Source organism: Eretmochelys imbricata, chromosome 12 (assembly GCF_965152235.1).
Source record: "Eretmochelys imbricata isolate rEreImb1 chromosome 12, rEreImb1.hap1, whole genome shotgun sequence".
Taxonomy (NCBI): domain Eukaryota; kingdom Metazoa; phylum Chordata; order Testudines; family Cheloniidae; genus Eretmochelys; species Eretmochelys imbricata.
In genome coordinates, this window is record NC_135583.1 from 22816471 (window position 1) to 22841002 (window position 24532).

Genomic DNA, 24532 nt, shown 5'->3' on the forward strand with positions numbered 1-24532 from the left:
TCGTTACATTTTATTTTAACTGAAGCCATTTTTAAGTAGCATATGTGCAAAAAAACCTGGAAAAATAAACTAATTTTTTAAAATATTACAATTTTAATCCGGACAGATAGATTCAATTGTATTCTTTTTAAAAAACATTACTCTCAAGTTAAAATCTTTCAGACAAGTATGTCCTAGGCTTCTCAAGTTCCCTATTGTCAGAGTCTTTCTCCTCCCCTTAAATCCTTTTGCATTCGCATATGCATACACACTCATAAAAAGACCGTTGGTGTGCCGTACAAAGCTTATTACTTTAGGCTGCATCGGCAAGTAGCTGTCATTATCACCTACTATGTTTCCTGTCTGATTTACTGTATTTAAGGAATTGTAGCTGCAGGTAAGTAATTAAAGAGCTGTAGGTAGAGTACCACTCTGGTGTGACTAATAATCACCACACAATCCACTTGTTACAATGGAAAAGGATAAGATTCTTTCCTCTTCACTTCTTGAGTTTTGCAAAATAGGTGACTTACACTGAATTGTTTTGCGGCTTCCCTCTTTATTTCAGCATACTGGACTTGACCAGCTTCACTAATATTTCTAATGTAATACTTATAACAACCTACTGTCTATTACACAGACCTGAAGAATATGGAGGAAGAAAGGAAGTAAATGTTTACATAATTTTTAAAGTAAATTCTCCATTTCTGAGCCACCTTTGTGTTTCTTTTTTGTAAACATTCTGTAACACAAATGCTCACAGAAACTGAATTCTAAATTTGAATGCACAAATACCTATGAAAAGCAAATCTTCAATCCACTGTTCACGAGCATTCACAACAGCAATTTAATTTATGACCTCCAATTTACCAAAGCTCTTACGTATATCAATGGGACTACTCATATGCTTAAAGTTAAGCACATTAAGCAGTTACAGAATTGAAGCCCTTATCATTAGTGCTCCCAATCTGCAATGAGTTCCATCCAGATTCAATGCAGAATGTGGGCTTATGTTCTCCACAAGCAAAAGTCAATACTGTTTCCATTTTGTAGGTCAAAAAAGCTTGCTCTCAACAATGGACACGAATTGGCATGACGTAATAAAGAAAAGTAAATAGAGGCACTCCAGAAAGATAGATCATACAGGGATTGGCAACCTTTGGCACACGGCCTGTCAGGGAAATCCGTCAGCAAGCCACGCGAGTTTGTTTACCTGCAGCGTCCACAGGTTCAGCCAATCGCAGCTCCCACTGGCTGCAGTTCACTGCTCCAGGCCAATGGGGACTGCAGGAAGCGGAGCGGCCAAGGGATGTGCTGGCCGCCGCTTCCTACAGGCCCCATTGGCCGGGGACGGCAAACTGCGGCCTGTGGGAGCTGCGATCAGCCGAACCTGTTGGTGCTGCAGGTAAACAAACTGGCCTGGCCCGCCAGCGGATTTCCCTGATGGGCCGCGTGCCAAAGATTGCCGATCCCTGGACCATATCTTAGATTTGTGAATTTATTTGAAGGGAGACTACTTGAGAAAACAAAACTGTTTTCTTTGCCAATAATTATTTTACAAGCTTTATCACCTTCTGCAATAGCAGCTTTAGAAAATAAAGGGAAACATGGGCATTTTATAACCCAGTCATTCCTAATCAAACATGTTCACCAGAACTTGAATGGTACTGGAGGCAGCTTATGTCTGCATGGGAATTGTCCAGTTCACATTTCCCATTAATGATAACTGGTTATCAGTGGATCTCAAAAATCTGAGAGGTTCACTCTGGCTAAGATGAATAGTAAATCCCCAAAAATACAGATGCTTATCCAAATCATATGAACTCCTTGGATTTGCAAAGATGAGAGAGAAATTTAATGAGATCAGGTTCCCATTTATTTTTCATTACCCTTTAGTTGATTATTATTAATAATATATATAATTTGTATTATAGCACTGCCAAGGGGTACCAGCTGAAATCAGGGTTCCACTATAGCTTGCGCTGTATATACACATAGTAAGAGATGGCCCTTACCCCCCAAATAGTTTAGACAAAAAAAGGATTGACAAATTACAAACTACTATGAAATCAACAAAACGAAATTCAATAAAGATGTGCAAAGTACTACACTTCAGAAATAAATCAAATGCACAACTATCAAATGGGAAATAACTGGCTAAGCAGTAGTACTGCTGAAAAGGATCTGGGGGTTATAGTGGGTTACAAATTGAATATAAGTCAACAGTGTGATGCAGTTGCAAAAAAGACTAAGATCATTCTGGGGTCTTTTAACAGAAATTTTGCATGTAAGACACGGGAGATAATTGTTGTGTTCTACTCAGTACTGGTGAGACTTCCACTGGAGTATTGTGACCATGTTTTAAGAAAGATGTGGACAAACTGGAGAGAATCTAGAGGAGAAAAACAAAAATGATAAAAGGTTTAGAAAACCTGACCCATAAGGAGAGGTTAAAAGAACTGAGTATGTTTAGTCTTGAGAAAAGAAAACTGATGTGGGACCTAGTAGTCTTCAAATACATTAAGGGATGTTATAAAGAGGATGATGATTAATTGTTCTCCGTGTCCACTGAAGGTAGGATAAGAAGTAATTGTCTTAGTCTGCAGCAAGGGAGATTTAGGTTAGATATTAGGAAAAACTTTCTAACTCTATGGATATTCAAGTACTGGAATGGATTACCAAAGTTACAGAATCCCCATCACTGGAGGTTTTTAAGAACAGGTTAGATAAACACCTGTCTGGGATGGTCTAGGTTTACTTTGTCCTGCATCAGCCCATGCAGCTGGACTAAATGACCTCTCGAGGTCCCTTCCAGCACTACATTTCTATGATTCTACAAAATTATTCGCAAAAAGAAAAGGAGTACTTGTGACACCTTAGAGACTAACCAATTTATTTGAGCATAAGCTTTCGTGAGCTACAGCTCACTTCATCGGATGCATTCCTTTTCTTTTTGCGAATGCAGACTAACATGGCTGCTACTCTAAAACCTACAAAATTATTATTATCCCTATTTTACAGATGGAAAACTGAAGCACAGAGACTAAGGGGAAAATAGGAGCAAAATCCTATTTGCAAAAGGGACTTAAGAATTTTGAAAGTCAATGCAACTTAGAAGCCCAACTTCCTATGTCACTTTTTAACATGGGACTTAGGCAATTTTGAATATTTTATCCTTAGTGACTTGCCCACGGTCACACAGGAAGTCTGTGGCACAGCAAAAAATTTAACCCATATTTTTGAGCCTCAGAGCCATGCATCAGTCATAGGACCATCTTTCCTCCCTCCTGGTTTGACCAGCAATAATACTCAAACACAACAGCTCTTGTGGTATTCCAGTACTGCCATTTATACTTAGAATGAGGAAATGCAGAAATGCACAATCATAAATAATACATTAAAATATTAAATAGACTTTTCTAACTGAAAAAAACACAACAGTTCAAGTTTTGGTTAAAGCTCTAAATGGGTCCTAGCAGTTAAAGATTTAATTTAAACTTTCCCCAAACCACAGTGTAAATTTTTATTGATTTTACTGACTCTTTTTATGTTCAATAATACACAAAAGAGCAGATCTAGGTGGTGTATTAGTTGTGGAACTATATGCAAGGATTTCAGGAATACAATCAAAGTTTGACAATTACATTAGCTGTCATACTTTATAAAGGGTTAATAAATTAACTGATGCTATAATATATGTAGTGTCCAACAGGTTGCTTATAACTGTGGTTTATAACTATGTATAAATCCTCTACTGATGTGCTTTTAATCATCTAACACATCTTACACTCATATGTAACCAACCTATAAATCATTTAATAACTCTTTAAAAATTGTATAATAGAATCTTAATACAAACGGGACCATATTCGCTTATTGTCTATTGCTACAAAAGGCAGAAAAGCACTTTAGATTCCATAAAAAGGGATGTGCCATTTCAAGGGCCATCAACTTGTAGGTTCTAGATTTTACTGGAATTATGAAGATATGGCAAAAGACCCAAGTGTTTTCTGGTCATTTTGTTTTGTTATTTACCAAGGTAATCCAGAGGCAAAAATCTGTGAAGCAACATTCTAGACTTTAGATTGGATTGCAAAAGTATGATATTACTATTATGTATATCTTAATCATGGACCCTGAATGTTACATGTAACCTGCTGCTTTTGTCTATTAATTATTGGAATTTTTGGAAGGGATTTCCCCTTGAAATCTGTCAATGGGTTAAAATAACCTTAAACCGTTCTGAAATGTTAAAATGGCATTTCTTTGTGATCGGTCATTTCAGCTTAGGAAGACGTCTACTTTGCTCTTTGACACTTTTGCACCAACGTAAGGTCTTAAAATCAATTTTGAATGGCCTGAAGAGAAAAAGGAGTAGCCTTAGCCCCAGTAAAATTTATGCAAGGTAAGACACCAAGATTTTACAATTCCATAACTTACTGCTAATGGGAGTTGCAAAACTAAGGTGTATGTGCTGCAAACTACTCACTGCATTAAACTGCACTTTGGGGAAGAGTCCTAAAAGAAGTTAAAGGATCCAAGTCCAATAAAAAAGGAAGGAGCAAATAGACCCACCCACATGGGCATATTAAACAGTTTTGTTTCTAAAGTCTCTTCAGTTTCACTCAACAGTCATTCCTGCTAAATGAAAAGTTTGTGAGGCTTTATAAACTCAATTAATATAGGTTATTCTAGAAGAATATCAGACTTATCAGTCCTTTCACACCAGACCTGCAACAGCAGCTGCAATGGTCTTTATAATGTCTGGGATGGAGAAATGGAATATGGCATTGACCAAAGGTTCTTTTAATGCAATGGTCAATGAAGTTGTTTCAACCTATTCATTTTTAAAGCATGCTTACATAAAACCAATATACAAAAAAGCAAAGTGACAATAGATGACAAGAAACCTGGTATTTGGTTCATTCACAAACTGCTGGCAATCTACACCATATATGTTTTAACAGATCACTAGTAACCACGATCATTTGACTGGATAAAAGGTGTACATGCCGCAAAAGGCAAACCTGAATTACTCACTACTGCACTGACATAATGGTGAAATAATGTGTGTGATACATTGTATCAGAACCTAAGTACATTTAATCAGTGGAGTCACTCTGTGCCACCTTTCTCTCTACCTCTGCCTTCAGACACAAGATCCAACCCTGTTCCCTCTGAAGTCAAATGGGAGGCAGCAAATCCTAAAAGACTTTCAGCATAGGGTCCTACAGCATATCCTTCATCAAGTTATTACTGTCACACTGGATATCTCAAAAAAATAGCCCATGTAAGCCATAGGGATATACATTAATGTGACCAGGCAGATTTTCCTCATGATAAAAACATTGTTAGCTATAATGAACCTGCAATAGTTGATAAATGACCTGAGGCAGGAGGAGAGATAGTCAGATACTGCAGTCTTCCAGTAGCTCTGGTTTTCAGAGCATTCATGTTTAAGATTATTTTCCAAGGAGTACCCAGAGCTAGTCCAGCAGTATGCCTATGCAACTCCAATTAAGTTATACTGCAATGTATTGAGTCTATCCCACTGTACACAGATAGTATAAAGGGAAAGGCTGTTCTTGGTGTTCTCTCTAAGATCCAAACAGAAAAAGTCCTCCATCAAAGCAGGCTCAATGAAACCTAACTTGTGAGGACCTGTAAACCTGTTTCAGGTACATCTGTGATTTCCAGGTCTCTGTGCATTATATGTACGATTTCACTATTATAATTTTACCTCTGAGCACCATTTTTGAAATGCAATTAAGGAAAAAATTAGCAATGAATTGTGCTCACAGCTTAACTAGTCTTAAATTTACTGCTGCTACAATTTATTATTTTCACAGGCCTAAAATAAACTGCAATTGGTTTGTTCATAGCATGTCACTCAACAAAATGGAAATTGAGAGAAAACTAATACTCATTAATTTTCTAAGTGACTGCTTAAGATGTATACAAAATCCATGCCAAATTTCTCTTCAATAAGCTACATTTTAAGGCTTGTCTTATTTAAGCACAGAACCGTAAATCCTCATGTAAGCATCCTGCATTGAACAACATATACATCGCCTGCATACATTCCAAACCTACCCTCTTCTTGGGATTTGGTTTTACAGGTAACTTAAGCAATAACAAAACATTTCTGAGTAAGAGTTCTCTTCCAATTTCATATGGTTTTCTCTGCAGAACCTCCTTGGTGCTAACCCAAGTTCCCTGTGCCTTATCTCCTGTATGGAGTTATCAAGAGGTACCTGCTTCTACAACTCAGCAGTTATTGCCCTGCATCTTCAAAGTGGGGTTCAAGCAGGATGATTCAAAGGAGCCCTGTATCCCTGTTCAGGGTCCTAGAGTCTGCCACCCCCTTACACATCCCTTCTGGTTTTATCTTTTTCCCCTTTATTTTACTTTATCTATTTTCCACAATAGTGACTAGCACAGTATAACAGCATTATATAAGCTTTTTACAGTGCCATGTTTTGCTTTACAGAGTGAGCATAAATGAGGAAACACTAAGTTAAACTCTGACAGCCAGTGCTGGATGTATCAGCTTGGCCTATAAATAAGCACTGATCACCTCCATTTTATCGAACTCATTTTCAAGGCAAGCAAAGACCACAAGATTCTCCTGCAAATTTTCCCTTTACACTCCCTAGCAGTGCTGCTAGTGTCAGCTACGACAGATTTATAGTCTATTCATTCATGGGAACAAAAACCCTGCCAGGGCTGGTCATGGAACACGCAGTAGCAGTTAGTTCAAAAGATAACAGCTGCAATACCTCACTTCCTTATTCAGCACTCTATAGCAAACACTACTTTGGAGATAATAAATGCTTCTTGTTTGTATTTCTTGAGTAATCTCTGTGAATAGTGCCCACATTACAGCGATGTATACTGGTGCTGCTACAGTGAGGGATTAATCAATGTTTTCCTTGTATTTAGCCTTCTTCCTCCAACCCCTATCCCTTGTTTTAGGATTTTATAACTGATGCAAATAAAGTTACTGTAGGCTTATTTAAATAATGTTATTTCTGTGAGAAATTCCATTTTCAAATATTTAAATAGTTTCATTATTGTTTAAAATTGAGAAACTTATTTTGAACATTGAGGTCATGGTTCCACTACCCCTACTCACACTGAATCGTGCCCAGTGTCCCTTACAATTTATAAGGTTTAGCCAAGTTTCCCCCCCTCCTTACATAATTCAAGGGGGACATGATGTAGGTAGCCTGCAGTGGGAGGGGCAGTTTGAGAGCTACACTGACCACGGCAAGCCCCCTCATTGGTGGATGCAGTAGCCATTAGTGCAAATGAATACTAGCCATGGAGCAACTCCACTTCATATAACTGGACTGTGCCCTTTTCCCTCATCCTACCTACATCCTTCTGCAGCCTGGAAATAGCCTCCATAGTAGCTACCATTGCTTTGTTTCATTTTGAAATTTCTTCACCCTGCAGCTTAAATACATTTATAAACGGATACAATACCATCAATGTTAGTAATTAATAAAACATAGTACTTGGCAGCAGCGTGATAGTGTTTTAACAACTAATTAACAGTTGTTAATTAATTAATTGGCTCAAACCAAACTTCAGATCTGAAGACCCCCTAACTCTGAATCTGCATTCAAACTTTTCCAGAGATCCCTATCTTGATAATGACCAAAGCAGAAGAAACATGGACATGAAAACTCCCAAACTTTTTAATCTGAACTTTGTGGCTAGGGTCTATCTTTACTATTTAAATAAAATTCAGTCCCTACAAAGACACACTTTTGTGTTTCTGCAAGGAGGATCTTTTCCATATTTTGTTCTCATTGTACTCTATCAGTTACTGATGACCTGGTAACATCAGTATGAGACTGGTAAAATAATTCCATAACTGACTTCAACTGAGCTGGATTGAGTTACGCTAGCTGAGGATCTGGCCCAGTATTTTCTACCTTACTCAATAGTGTCTAATGAGATACTTCAGAAAATGTTTTGTTAAAATCAGATAAGTTTCACCAGCTAACCTCCATTTACTTTACTTACTCCTGAAAAAAAAATCAAATCAGATTAGCTGGAGATTTAGTTTTAATGAATCGACTAATCCTCTCTTTCACCAAAAGTGCTTCACTGTTCTCACCATAGTAATTGATCCCAGAAGCTTACCTGGTAGAGAAACTAACTGGTTTGTAGTTCCTAGCCTGAATTCTGTTGAAGGTCTTAAACCAGATACTACATGAGCCTTTTTCCATGGCACTTGGCTTCTGTGATAACCCAGACAGCTCTGGAAATAGTTCACTGTTCAGTTCATACAGTATCTTTGAGTGAACCCCCTAAGGACTGGATGATTTGTTTACATGCATTCTATTGAACCTGCTAGGATGGTGAAGACCATCCTAGCAGGATGTTACAGTTGACCCTCTCACCCACTTTTACAGCAATGGTCATCTCTTTCCTTCTTGGGTCTGGAGTATATTTTTCTGAAGAAAATATGCTTGTAAAGGAGGTTTTAATTCCTCTGCCATTCTCATATCATCCCCTAAATGAGCACTTGCTTTATGTGCAGGATTGATTGCAATCACTCCATACGAGCCGTTATGGTTTTAGCAGGTAAATCATACAGTTTAAAATTTTCCAAACTGGCACAATTGCCTGTGTAATACTTTAGGTCAGTTCCCATAAACCTTTACGTTTCTCTGTGGTCTTCCAGCAATTAAAAACAAAAAACAAACACACCAGCCATTCACACAGAAAATCAAAACAACAACAGTATTAGAGGCCTAGGGCTACATTGTGTATAGCCCTGCTCAAGTACATAAGGTGGTAAAAGGGAAGGCCCTTTCCACAAGCCCCCTGCATAGGAGCCAAACTCAGTTCTTGGGCTGACAGCATGTTCAGAGTAGGGAGCTCTAACATCAACAGCAGCGACCCCTTTTACAGGCTTCCCTGTGAACTCCTCCCCTCCTGTTCAGGTCCAGCTCTGCACCAGAATTCCTAGAAGCATCATGCGGAGCTAGACCTGAACAAGAGGGGAATGCACATGGCAGCCTGTACAACTGTGGTGCAGCAACCTCTGAAGCATACACTCAAGTGCTCCTCCTCTGTACTCTTAATATCATGGGTGTTCATTAAAGTAAAGCTGCAGCCTTCCAAGTTGAGATTAAAACTCTGCCTTTAACCTGCCCGGTTGTACTTACATAGTGTAGCACACATGGGTGTGGATTTTTATCTCATCCATTGAATATAACTCTCATTAGTCTTAATGGGAGTTATGGGCATTATCAACAGAACATACGCAAGACTATGTAAAATGTCTTTACGGAGCTCCCTTCTATAGGAAGCAACAGCAAACAGGCTTAGACTTCCAGCTTGAACTCTTGAATTTCCTTGTTTTTGTCACTTTAAGCCCATGGAATGCATATAAAATGACATCAGACATCAGTTACTGTAACTACATTCTTTGCTAATCAATCAGATTTTATTGTGTGGCCTCTGGCTCAGCTCATAACGCCGGAAAGCAGCTAGAGCAGCAGTTTAAAATTTTGCCAGTTTAATAATCCTTGCTAATTGAAAGTAGCACACTTTAAAAAAAAGAAAAAAAACCTAACAGTACCACAGTTTATAGTACCTCAGTTGTTCCTAGTGAAAAAAAAAAACTATTAATGGTTTTTCTTTTTAAGGGGGGTGAGGGGGACCTGAAACAACTCATCCCTACAGCTCTCTAACCCAACAGTAGGAACCTGCACATTTTTATATTTAAGCTGCGCAACATTTATACAGAAGCTATATTGCTGTGAAGAAACCCTATTTTTGCTGCTCAAAATTAACCATCCCCTGCTGCAAGAGACTGCAGGTTTTTTTCTTCAGAGAATTACATTCATTTTTATAATTGTTCTTTCCTTTCAAATCACCTAATATGACAAATGCTTGGAGACATTATAGTTCATCTGCTAAAGAGACTCTTTATGAGTTGAGGCTTCAATGCTTTAATGGGGAAATTGCCTGATTTAAGTAAATCATGTCACCTCCACCTAAGCAATCATATTTGTTGCGGACTTCTGCTGACCTCACCTCTACAGTAAAAACAAAAACACATTTACATGTTCAGCTTGAGCTATTTGGTTCAAATGATTTACAAATAGGTCATAAGGAAAACTAATTTCAGCATACTCCAAAGGCACTATTTAAGTTCACTTTTGACAGTTTTTATACACATATTTTTAGTCATAATTTAAATTGCAAAAAGCAAATTTTGCACAAAAAACATGAGATTCATTCTCTACGGTTACTACATTTTCAAAATGTTTATCTTTTTCTATAAGATACAAAAAAGCTAAAATTATCATCATATTTATACAAAATCAAGCTTGAATGTGTTGTGCTTGTATTGTTTTCTTCTCTGCTTCATGCAAACAAACAGTCTGTTGAAAATTACACTCAATAGCAACATTTAACCTCCAAGTTATCTGACATGCTGAACACTCAATAAATAGCTATAATTAATCTAGCTTGTTAAATTGTGAATGGTGGAGACTGTGCATTCTAAATAAAAATTAGCTTTATCCCAAGACTTCCTGCCTTCATAAGAAAAGGACACAGCTCTGAAAAACAGGGTTAGAACTTTGTAAAATCTTACAGTATAGAGTTAACACACAGATATCTGTTACTTTCATAATTGTCACACGCATAAGTCCAGCCCAGTGCTGTGGATCAAATTTTTACCCTTTCAGCTGAAGTATAGATATCCATCATTCTTACTTCACCCTCAGTCATGGATTTTCCAGAAGTTATATTTCTAATCCATCTTTTTCCATTTGGCACCAGAAGGCAGGCTGTGGAGAACACTCTGATAGAAAAAGGAAATACGAGTGGAAAAAGTCTCATAGAATTTAACAAAAAGATAGCTTTTCTATAGGACTACTATATAAAATATAATGAAGAGATTTCATGGATTAGGCCAGAAGGCACCGTTAGATCATTTAAATTGACCTGTATAACATAGAATTTCAGTTACGTCTGTATACAAAATTACTTCCCTGTATACAAAATTACTTAAATTACATATAATTCTATGCAGTAGTTCAGAAAACTTATCACAAAGCTATACTGTCCTGTATATTTTTGGAGTCATTTCTATAGAACCCTATTAATGTTTCTAAATAACTCTATTGGCTTTATTCAGTTCTACAGGACTTTTCTATAAAAAGCTTGAAGTACATGTAGATTAAATAAAAACTGAATATTTTAATATGATTTATAAATTCTAATAACTTTTGCTTTTATTTGGATGACCTTGGATTCGCATGCCCTGACTCTCACTTCAAGTTGCTGCTTTGAAGGAAACTCAGCCGAAACTACCATGTTTCTACCAAAAGCTAGCCAGGATTCATGGCTCAACTGGCTCTTGTTCACCAACATTTTTGCAAACGTTTTTGAGCACCTATCCATGTTTTGAACCCCAAAATAAGGTGAACTAGACTGGTTTTATAAACTTTAGAATGTCTGTGAATGCTTTGTAAATCCACCGCAGGTAACTCTCATTTTTACTATTTTACAGAGTCATTCACGTACATGATGATTTATGGACAACAATATATCCTTTCTGTAAGAACAGGTTTCAGAGTAACAGCCGTGTTAGTCTGTATTCGCAAAAAGAAAAGGAGTACTTGTGGCACCTTAGAGACTAACCAATTTATTTGAGCATAAGCTTTCGTGAGCTACAGCTCACTTCATCGGATGCTGTAGCTCACAAAAGCTTATGCTCAAATAAATTGGTTAGTCTCTAAGGTGCCACAAGTACTCCTTTTCTTTTCTCTACGAAGTTTACATGGCAAAAAGTACATGTCCATCCCCAGCAGACGACACAGTAGAAGAATGATGCACAATCTCCCCCTTGCCCATTTTGAACCCAAGATTCTTCCAAACAGACCTAAAGAGGTGCCTGGTTTATTTGATTGATTTCAGGCCAGGGATTTAAAACCTGTAGAATCGCATATACTTTTGCTGGACACGCCATCTTTCTATTAAGAATACTATTGGTGAAAAGCCCAGAGTAGTTCAGCAGAACACCAGAATGATGCAACTTTGCTTTTGGAGCAAAATCTGTTCCCATTCCTCTATTTACTAAGCAGAAGCTTTCGCCACTTTGCTCAAGGGACACACTCCTCCTCACGTTTTTGTCCATCTGCAGCAAGCATTGGAATTGCCAAACAGGATCAGACCAGCAGCCCACCTACTTCAGTATCTTGTCTCTGACAGGTGCCAATACTATTTACTTCAGAGGAAGGTGCAAGAACCCCTGCAGTAGGTAGCTACCTTCTCCCTTACCCCTGCAATAGCTAGAGGTTGGCTCAGCCCTAAAACATGGAAGTGTCTCATCCAACCTCAGTTTTTAACACTTATTGTAACAATTCTAGATTTTCTTGTTATCCATATAAATCTACATTTTTTAAATCCTGCTAAACCCTTGGCCTCAAATATATCTTCTGGCAAAGAGTTCACACAGGCTAAGTGTGCATCATGTGAAAAAATATTTCTTTTTAGCACTTTTAAAATAGCTCCCTTGGATTCATTAAATATCCCCATGTTCTTGTATTATGAGAGGGTAAAAAAGAAGTGCACAGTTGAACAGGTACCCAAAACATGACCTACATTCAAGATTTTTCCAAGTAATCTTAAATGTCAGTAAAACTTGCTTAGAGCCCCTCCACTTGGAAAACAGGTTCTGTGTGATTTTCAAGGAAGCCTGCCAAATCTCATATACTACACATCCCTTCTGAAATAACCACACTGTACAGTTAACTGTATGTGCCTCACAACGATCTTCTTTACTCATGTGCTTTCAAAATAGATGACTGATTTTCCAATATCTTCATGGGTATTGTAGAATCTAGCTATATCCTTGGGAAGGTAAATAACATAGTAGTTACCTTCATCTCTGCAGAAGGGTCAAGCTTAGCAGGGCTAAGAAAGGAGAAATTATCTAAATAATGGAGCATAGTTGTACACATGGATTCCTTAAGCACTACCCATTGGAAATAAATGTTTTAAATACTGAACAAGAAATTGAAGGGCCTTATCAGCAGGACCAGCTCTAGGCACCAGCAAAGCAAGCACATGTTTGGGGCGGCACAATTCCAGGGGTGGCATTCCAGTCACCCTTTTTCTTTTTTCTTTTTTTTGCTTGGGGTGGCAAAAAACCTAGAGCCAGAATAATTATCAGAATAATACTGGTGTGCAAACTCATTAGCCCAAGAATTTAAAGTCCTCTAAATTCACTGGCAGTAATCAAAAAGCTAATTTTATGTTCCAGACCACCATCAATACTGCCCGCTGGATCCACCAGGTCATGGAGCATGACAGTGATGGGAGTATGACATCATTAACTGAAGCACTCTCTGAGTTTCTCAATGGTGGCTTCATTTGTATTTCTCTGATGTCTTTTTTAGATATCTAAAGCTAAAGCAAAAAACCCAAGATTCTTAAATTCCATAAAAGGTGGGGATGGAGAAGTAGAAGTGAAAATGGATCTGGCACACAACTAATTTTACCATTATGACAACCAGTTCCTTCACAAAACCATGCAAATTCTAAAACAGATTGAAGAATCTTTTAGAAACATAAAGCTGTGGACTCCCTTATTCAAGGAACTCTGAAAATCTTTTGCAAATACTTTAATTTAACATTTGCTCTCTTTGCATAAATATCTAGACATTTTTATGGACTCTCCAAATTAATTGAGGTTTGTGATCTTTGCACAAGACTACTGCTGATTCCCTGTGAATATTTTCTTCCTCTAAATTCCTGTCTGCCTTTGTTTTCGTATTCTACCACAATTATCACAGAATCATAGAATATCAGGGTTGGAATAGACCTCAGGAGGTCATCTAATCCAACCCCCTGCTCAAAGCAGGACCAATCCCCAACTAATTAATAAGCATATAAAGCCCTTACTTTCTGTGTTGGGCTATAAAAGAAAGATGACATATTTTTGGCATTGGGGTTCATTTACGTAATGCATTGCAATATTTAAATCCTCTAAGAGCACTTTAAAAATGTTAAAATGTTTTGCACAAAGGGAAAGTTGAAATGAGAGGTGTAGTTCCAGTTTGGACCACTAGAGGAACTGTTGGCTGTGACTCCTGTCTCACAATTCAGCGATGCCATAAAAAGACATATGAGCATGGACAGGGACTGAGGGAGGAGGGAAAAAAAGACTGAGACTGAAGAGCTCATAAGATACTGATTGTATAGCTATGACTCTGGGGCCAAATTTTAAGGTTGGTCTTCACTGGGCATGTAAACACCAAAGAATTAAATTTGTGGGCCCAAGGGGTAAGTGAGAGTAACATTGCCTAATTCTCCATCACTGACAATTTTTAATTGAAGATTGTATGTTCTTCTAAAAGATCCACTCTAGGAATTATGTTGGAAAAATTCTACTGCCTGTGTTATACGGATCAGATTAGATGATCATAATGGTCCCTTCTGGTCTTGGAATCTATGAATCTACAGTAAATGACCTAATTTTCCCCTGCAAATAACAGTAGCCCAAAATTTGTGTAAATATGGGTGCAAAAATAGAGGCTGCTTTTTAAAATCTAACCCTTTTGTACGTATGCACCAGTAGTCTGAAAAAAATATGTATTTGGTCTAGGTGTTATTTTATAGTATATTAATTCCATCTTCCCATTACTTTAGTTTTCAGAAGATTTTCTCAGAAAGAAATAAGATGTGGTGATACAGAGTTCTTTCTTAGTCTTTTGAATATGTTTATGTGGAAGCATGACAGAATCCTCACTTTAACATGACCTTCTGTGGAACTGAATGGACCTTCACTGGAACCTGACTTAGCAACTTCTTGATAAGGACTGCAGCACTTCTAGATCTTGCTTGTAGTTGATACATGGCATACACAAGTAATAAGGTGTGCTACTGTACAGAAACCGAATGAATATTCTACATAAAGAGGGTTAATGGTTACAGTGCAGCGAGTTGAGATTAAATATACTGTAGGAGTGTAACTTTATGGGATGTTAATTATAAAGAGGGTGAACATAAATAGGGAGCAGAGAGGGTGCATTAAGGGGTTAAATGTGGCAGGGGAAAGAGTGAGCTCCAACATGGCAGATGAATATGCTGAACTTTACTTATCTGTGCTGCACTTTTTGTTACAGCCTATGTAATAATCTTGGTTCAATAAAACCTAGAATTGCAGATACTTTGACAACTGTTAAGAGGAAGTTAATAGAGATGCAGGTTCTCCTTGTTATTTTTGTCCCTTCTGAACAGAAGAATCTTGGTTTCATTTAACTTCATTTATTTGGATCTTCTCCAGAAGGTTCTATTGCCACCTTCCCCCTTATATCACTCTTTCTTTGTCTACCCCTTCTTTCATACACAAAGTTGCCTTTGTCTTCCCCTTCATGACATTTTCTTGTAAAGATGTTGTGAAACTCTTCTGCGCGCTACAGGGTGGTGTTACTGACCATTATAATTAGTGTCCAGTCATGATCACTGAAGGAAAAATGTGCTACAGCCCCCCTATGGGTTGTTGCCTCTTCAATTACTTATCCTGTTGCTCTTGAGAGCTTGTTAAAATTATATTTAATGACTGCTGTTTAGATTCCTATGATGAAACCTTATACATGCAGCTTAATTCATCCATTTAGTTTGCCATCTCCCTTCCATCATTTTTCATGTAACTATTTATAACAAAGTTTTGCCTACAAGCGTACAAATTCACTTCCTTATTCTAGTATACTTTATAGTCCTTGCACTGGTCTGTAGCTATTCTACAGCTAAAGAATACATTTTATATTTCCTTTGCTTCATTTTTCTACTCAATGCTTTGTGTATTGGCTGATCAATTTTCTTCTGATTAACAGTAATGTTAAGCAGAATCTTACACTTCACTGATATGTGATTATTTCTGTGCTGAATGTACTGAGAAGCATCTATATCTTCAGTTTTACTAATCAGAATGAAGGAATGCTCCCAACTCATTGTTGAGGTGTCTCACTGACAGTCCCCGGCCGTTGGTGGGTGGGATCTAACCTGGGACCTCTGGAGCTCAGTGCATGAGCCTCCACTGCATGAGCTAAAAGCCAACTGGCTATTAACTGAAGCTGTAGAGCAGATTCATAATTCTCTCTCTCTCTAAATGGTCTCGGTACCACTAGATGGGACAGAACACCACACCCAGGAGGTGTGTGGGTTACAGAAGCCTTTTTCTAATCACTGTGTGTATGTTGTTAAGAGAAGCATGCATAGCTTTAATTCTATTAGTGAATTCTCCTACCTACTGTCATTCCAAGTATTTTATAGTAACCCCAAAATTACATTGGTTTATAAACTCTCAGACTCATACTTTCGCATTACTGTCTGCTGTACTGTGCTGGGAGTGGATCTCAAGCTCAAATATATTTTCCCTTACAAAGCTAGGTTATGGTATCCATGACAGTCCCCTGGTTTAGGGAGTTATGTGGAGCCCCGGGGAACCATGAAGGGTGAAAACTCTGGGCCAGCTGTTACAAACCGCTCCTCAGTGTGCTAAACAGCTCCACAGATGCACTGGGTGTGGTGTACAAGGGGAGACAGACACATGAATCACCTCCTGCCCACCTCCATTTTGACATCTTGCATCCTGGCTGGGAAGCTCTTAAGGAATGCAGGAACTGTTACTATGGGAGACTTCTTGCTCAGCCCCTCTCGCACAGCCTAGTAATGGCTCTACTGTTTGTCTCACTAAAGTCATGCTGGGCATGTCCACTTATAAACAAAATTCCTAGGATGTTATCTCAAAGGTCCTATTTACCATCCAAGGTGTTTAATGTTATAATTTCATTCGTGGAAGTGCCACTTTTGAACCATTTAATCAAGGGGCTGGGGAGAAACCAATCAACCTAGTCATGGTCTTCTGAAGAACCATTCCAGGTAATGCTTGTATGGCACATCTCTCTTGATTCTGGCTATTTTCTCTCCTCTGGAAATGCCAAGATGATATTTTAGCATTTTGGCAAAGTTAGATCACCTTGGCATTATAGCAATCTGATAGATCAAAAATAAATTTTCCTTAAGGTGAGATATTGAAAATATCTTTCATAATAAAGATCTTTCTATTGGAAAAGGTAAAACAGGACAATAAATCAGAGACTCACTTCAGGATGTATCACACTTTTCTCAATGGAAGGAGAGATAACCACTTATCTAATTCCACCTCTTTGCAAGTTTTACTTTTCCCTCTAACCTGCTAACACCTTTTTGAGAATGTGTGCACTACATTTCAGCAGGGTAACTCCCAAGGTAGTGTGTCTGAACCTAGTAACCCATAACAGACCCCATTGCTCCCAGTTCTAATTGCTGGCACTGAATGAGCATCCAAGCAAGGTCCTTTTTTATGTACATGAAAAGCTAACATGAAACAAATAAAACTAGAGAAGGATGTTCTTTCTGAATTACTGCCACAATATGTTAACTTCTTAATCAGACTGAGGTGCAGACACTTGGCTTGTGGTACTATGGTTGGATTTATCATTTAAAACACTATGGAGGAGGATTCATAACCTCAGACCCATCATGTTTGTTACTTGCTTACTTATTTTTAAATAAATTTAATATATTTATAAACTGGATAAATTGTCAAAACAGCAACAAATGTACAATATCTAAGTGCTTTTAAAATTAAACATCCTGCATAATTTTTTGCCACTGCTTTGCTTTTACTGCCTATAAACCTGTAAACATTGAAAGGCAATAATGTAACTTGCTAGTCTGCTATGCTGGTCCCCTTCTGAATAGCGACTAAGTGCCTGGAATGGCAAAGAAATAGTAACATTTAAATATAGTAAATAGCATAGAGGTGACATGGTATTATTTCTGTTCCTGGAATGGGTGAGTAACTCCCAAAGTCAGGTTTCTAGATGAATACTTCTATTTCCTCCAGTTTAATATGTGTTTTGCACTCATGTTCACTAATAATCACTGAAAAAATTCACTGTTTCCATGACTGCTCTCCAATCAGTAGTTGAGGAAAGTAAACATACCAGGGATACATACTCAGCCCAAGCAAACGTTGTTTTTCATTAAAGGGAATATTTTAACTCAACTCTGTTAAATATGCAGAACATTAATTTATTTCTCATCATAGTCATGAATTCCGTGTGAAATCCTGGCCCCACTGGAATGAATAGCAAAATTCTCTTGTGCCCAATCATTCTGTTGCCTAGTCATTTCCACCAATATGAAAAGGCTGGAGAACACCTTCCGTGTAAGGTTGTAGGGGTGTCAATCACCTCCATGGAGAGCCTGCTGTGGGTTCCAGCATAACAGTCTATTTATCTGCGGACCCTTCCACACAAGGAAAACCCACTCCATGGTAGGTCAAGGGGAGTGGCAGTGAGGGAAAGTCATTTGATGCAGCAGTGCCAAAAAGCTGGAGAGTTGGGAGACAGGAGGGCATAGAGAGACAATGTGTATAAGCCCTGTATCTCCAGAGGACTCAAGAACTTTTCTTCCTAGCAGGGTCCTGTCTGGAGACTTTTCTGCAAGAGGGAATAATCTAGCTTGTTCTGTCTTGTTAGGAACAACTTCCTAATCTAAAAAGCACCCTCTAGCTATTTATTTCTCTAATCAAAACATTTGGAGAACCCTGTGTTGGAGACCCCTGCATTGTGTGTGAACTTTATTATTAAAAAGCCCCAACGCAGGCTGTGCACTGTGAAACAAGAACACAAATGAAAACATTTGTTTAGCCTGTAATGTTATTCACATAATCACAACCCATGTAACCAAAGTGAAACCTTCAAAAAATTATTTTGATTTTCATTTTATTGCCTGCATAAGCTCTGTGGTAGCTATTTCTGTCAAAAGTATTCGAACTAGTATATTTACAATGTTACGCTGTGTGGACTGGTTCATGACCATGAGTGCCAACCTCAGGCAGGCTGTCAAAAAGCAGTGCAGACAGCCCAAACTGGTGGCATGTTCTATAATTAGATTTCACCAACCCAGTAACAAGTGTGAACTCCTGGATCACTGTAACAGTCTTATCATAGAGTCACAGAGCACTCAAATCTATCCATCCAGGCAAGCTGGATTTAGTGATAAATGGTCACTTGCACCAAAAATTGCAAAATGTTCGGGTTGCTCCCAGTCCCAAGAAACCAGTCACTTACCCCAGGTCAATTTGTACCTCTGATCTCACACCAGATACAACACTGGTAGCCTATAGCAAACTAAGGATTTATTAACAAGGAAAAAGAAATGAGAGACTTATTTACAGTTAAAGCAGGCAACATATAAGCACAAATGAGTCACAGTCTGGTTCCAAAAGGTGACAGAGATATAATAATCTGTCCACTTAATGTCTTTTAGGAGTTGACCCTGGGGATCTCTGCTTTGTGCTTCTTAGCTCCAGCCCTTGTATGAGTCCAAAAAGCAAAGTGAGAGAACCATTTCTTCTTGTGAGCATTTTATACACCCTTCCCTCAGAGTTTAAACTGAAGGGATGAGAGCTCCTGAACATCACTTCTTCATGGCTGGATGAGACAATCAACAAAGACTTTGTCCTACAATGGCCCATTTAATCTTGATAATACTTCCTGATGGGCCAGGGAGGGGGCGGGAATGGGACCACTCTTCCTGCCTAGGTTCACAAATCGGAGCAGGCATTTTTCAATTATAAAGCAAAACTAACATATTACCTTATAGCAGGATACAGGTATTACAAGTAAGATTAATGCATGCAGCAACTTACAACCATTTTATAGAATCTAAACATTAAACACATTCTTACAAGTCTAACACTTATCTTGAACACCACTAATATATAGGTGAGCTGGTCTCGTTTCCAGCTATGAATTGTCAGTGCTCAGCTGACACCTACAGACTTGACAAGGGCTGGCACACCTGGTTTTCCAGCACCATATACAGCACCAAAAAATTTATTTAATGAAGGATAAATACTTTCACTTAACATTTTCTAAAGTAACAATTTTATTTTATGCTCCCTTACCTCTCACTCCCCTTTCATACGGTCAAAGGAAAAATAAAATGCAGCCCTCTCTAATGGAAGGTACTTTGCCTGTTTTCCTGTAATAATATTTGATCTGGCAAGTATCTCTTGAACTTGAGATATTTTCCTGAAAATAAAAGTTCATACCTCTAAGCAATTGTCTGTTTTATTGATAAATTATGTTTCATTTTCTTCAATGTTGTATTTCAAAAGTTCATAGATATTTAGCACTATATACATATAGCCAGAAATGGATTTGCAGGCATCAGAGACTTACAGGTGTAGATCTTTTTTCCTCCAACTATCCCTCTAGACAGCCACATGATAAACTAGTGCTTTGATTGCAAGGTACTGCACTCACACAAGGAACCTTTCAGATGTCTGACTGCATGCTGACATTCATGTGGAATTCTTACACTATGCAATTAAGCATGGATTTCAGATTTGGTTTCAAAAATTCCTTTTCTCACCACATAAGGGTACTATGCACATCTTAACACGGACAGAGCATTTAACGCGATATTCAACAACAAATCTATTAGGGCAAGAGTTCGGCTGCCTTTGTGCAAGTGATACTATAGGGGCTCCGCTTGCCCAAAGCGCAGCCAGAATGCAGCTGCTTGGTGAATCTCCCCTGTGGCACTGAACGTATTCTGTCTGCCTTTGCCCTTCACATGCAGAATACATCCAGCCACTATTGCTCAGGTGCTACATCTTCACACACCCAAAAACAGCTTTGGCTTTTAAAGTCAAAACATAGCCCTGAGTGCACAGTGTTTCTGAACTCTGTGGTGTCACAGCACAGAGGGGAACTGCCTAAACGCATTGTGCTCTTTCTGATGTTGCCACAATTAATGCCCTAAAAGCTGCAGCATTCTTGGGCTCTGCTTTTGATGCCACTGTATGCTCTTGGGAGTTGGGGCAAGGGGTATCCTTTGAATCTTCACATGTCAGGATGAGAAAAATCAATTTCAATGCCCAAAGGAAGAAATTACTGCTGGAGAAGGTCACTAGCCACTACAAGTTGTTCTATTATCATGTAGCCTTGAAAGGAATCCTACAAAAATTAGATAAGTGTGGAATATGATCTGGTAAATTATAAATACTTTGGGATAATCTGAAAGGCACATAGGGGAGCTAAACTTTAAATGAAGAGTAGAATTTGCTCAGATATGTTTATTCTAGTTAAAGAGAAGACAAGAGAAGACATTTTATGTCTGATGCTGAAGATCTGTCTGCTCATGTCTCAGACTGTATAATACACTACTCAAGAAAATATTACCCCCACAATGCTTAAGAACAACCTGCTTCAGACTGACAAATAGAGCTGAATATTAATGGCAGATGTATATCCTTTAAGATGGATTCTGGAGTACTATGCCATTGTATTCTAAGGAAAATAATACACACACACACACAGGCTGTCAAGCAATTAAAAAAATTATTGTGATTAATCACACGATTAATCACGCTGTTAAACAATAATAGAATACCATTTATTTAAATATTTTTGGATGTTTTCTACATTTTAAAATATATTGATTTCAATTACAACATAGGATACAAAGTGTAGAGTGCTCATTTTATATTTATTTTTTATTACAAATATTTGCACTGTAAAAAACAAAATTAGTATTTTTCAATTCACCTAATACAAGTACTGTAGTTCAATCTCTTTATCATGAAAGTTGAACTTACAAGTGTAGAATTATGTACAAAAAAAACCCTGCATTCAAAAATAAAAATGTAAAACTTTAGAGCCTACAAGTCTAATCAGTCCTATTTCTTGTTCATCCAATCACTCAGACAAACATTTGCATTTTACATTTGCAAGAGTTGCCTGCTTCTTGTTTACAATGTCACCTAAAAGTGAGAACAGGCGTTCACAGAGCACTATTGTAGCCAGCGTCGCAAGATATTTACATGCCAGATGCACCAAAGATTCATAAGTCCCTTGCTGCTTCAACCACCATTCCAGAGGACATGTGTCCACGTTAATGACGGGTTCTGCTAGATAACGATCCAAAGTAGTGCGGACTGATGCATTTTCATTTTCATCATCCTGAGTCAGATGCCACCAACAGAAGGTTGATTTTCTTTTTTGGTGGTTTGGGTTCTGTAGTTTCCGCATCAGAATATTGCTCTTTAAGACTTCTCAAAGCATGCTTCACGCAGATTTTAGGAGGCACTTTAGATTCTTAAATCTTGGTTCAAGAGCTGTAGCTATCTTTAGAAATTTCATATTGGTATCTTCTTTGCATTTTGTCAGATTTGTAGTGAAAGTGTTCTTAAAATGAACAACATGTGCTGGGTCATCATCCAAGACTGCTATAACATGAAATATATGTCAGAATGTGGGTAAAACAGAGCAGGAAACATACAATTCATAAATGTAATTAATGCATTCTTTTAACAAGTGTCATCAGCATGGAAGCATGTCCTCTGAAACGATGGCCAAAGCATGAAGAGGCATATGAATCTTTAGTGCATCTGGCATGTAAATATCTTGCAATGCCGGCTTCAACAGTGCCATGCAAAGCTTTGTTCTCACTTCAGGTGACATTGTAATTAAGAAGTGGGCAGCCTTATCTCCCGTAAATGTAAACAAACTTGTTTCTCTCAGTGATTGGCTGAATAAGAAGTAGGACTGAGTGACCTTGTAGGTTCTAAAGTTTTACACTGTTTTGTTTTTGAGTGCAGTGATGTAAAAAAAAAAAAAACCCTACATTTGTAAGTTGCACTTTCATGATAAAGAGATTGCACTACAGATTGCACTATTGTATAAGGTGAATTGAAAAATACTATTTCTTTTTTTAATCACTTTTCAGAGCAAATATTTGTAATCCAAGATACAATAAAGTGAACACTGTACACTTTGTAGTCTGTGTTGTAATTTAAATTGATATATTTGAAAATGTAGAAAGCATCCAAAAATATTTAATAAATTTCAGTTGGTATTCTATTGTTTAACCGTGCAATTAATCACGACTTTTAATTCTCCATTTGGATGTTATACATGTATGTGAATGCTATTTGATATTAATTCCACTGTAGCTCTATTTCAAAAAGCCTTTGCAGAGGTCACGGGGGGATCACACCTAAAATGAAATTATAATAGTTAATTACTTAACTTGGGCTATGAACCCTAATGAACACAATGTAAGATTGGGTCAAGTTTTGCAAAGAGTAAGAAAAAGATACTTAACCTTGACTGTTTACTATTAACTGTTACTGTTAAAAGATTACTACACTCAATTTACGGAGATTAAAAAAAAACAGAGAAAAAAAATCAGGAGAATGGCAATTACCCATATCAAATCACAATATGCAAGGCATAGAATAGCACAAGTTCTGATTACTGACAACAAACCTCAGTTCTCATATTTGGAATTTCAGGAATTCATTAAGACCTACAAGTCTGACAATATCACTGTCTTGCTAAAACAACCATATGTTGATGAGAGAATTGTTTCAATATGGAAAAACCTCAGAGATTTTCTCTTAAAGAGTTTTTCAAGGGAACGGGAGGGGGCAGGGAATGGGTCCCATTTTGATGGCCTCCCTGAAAGTGACGTTGGAGGACCAACTAGCTGCTACCCCAAAAAAGCTCAAGAGGGAGTGGAGGTCTGTCAGCCATGCTCAGAGATGTCAAGAGGAGAGAGGGAAACTGTTCTTTCATAACTATAAGACTATAGGGGCAGGAAGCAGGTGGAAAGTGGAAGGGAAGGCAAGGAAGAATGGGGAGCCAAGAAAGGTGATGGCATGTGTCAGAAAAGCCCCAAAAAACACAAAAGAAGCAGGATGGAGATAAGGGACCAGCAAAGGATGGTGGGATAGGGCCTCACTAGTAAGCAAAATCCAAGTTTGATTGAAATGTCTCTTTTAAATTTCTCTAATTACTATTTGCCTTATTTAATTTGTGGTAGAACCCAGTGTGTGATGGATGCTTTCCAAACACTCATGAAGAACAATCCCTGCTACTAAAAGCTTGCAATCTAAGGACAGGCAAATTGGCAGAGTATTCTAACCCTGTAGCTGTTGCTTTGTAATTATAAAGAACCACACCTTAAGGAGGGATCCTAAGAACAACCCTACCCTCTCCCCACACCCAACTCACAGTAATGTTCTACTATTGCATATAGAGGGATTGAGAGGAAAAACCACCTGATTTTTGCAGACAAGGTACTGTTTTGGAGTAGTATATAAAACTTCAGTAGCCCATGGAGTTAACCCTAAAAACTCTGGTTACACTCAGTTCCAGCAGAGGAACTGGTTGTCACACTTACAAGCAATATGAACAAAACAAAAACACTTCCGCCTGGGGAAGGTCAGCTAGTTAGCCTTTCTCCTGGTCTCATGGCACCCAGCCCTTTGCAGCCTCCTGGCCCTGACTTAGGAAAGCCAGCTGGCTAACCCTCTACTGGTCTCCAGCACCAGCCTTCCCCCGTCACCCTGGCCCTGGTTCAGAAAGGCCAGCAAGCTAGGCCCTCTGCTGCTCTCCTGTCCTATTTATTAGTCCCAGATGTGATGCTACCTTCTGAATCCGGTCAT

The 24532-nt window shown here is 38.2% G+C and overlaps 1 long non-coding RNA gene across 1 annotated transcript in view; it reads right to left on the minus strand.

Annotated features, from left to right (window-relative positions):
• The window catches only part of LOC144272696 (uncharacterized), a 32790-nt gene that overhangs the window by 3053 nt on the left and 5205 nt on the right, over window positions 1–24532 (minus strand). Inside the window, exon 2 of the long non-coding RNA XR_013347635.1 lies at window positions 10690–10813. This is a non-coding gene — a long non-coding RNA (uncharacterized LOC144272696). The remainder of the gene's footprint in view (window positions 1–10689; window positions 10814–24532) is intronic.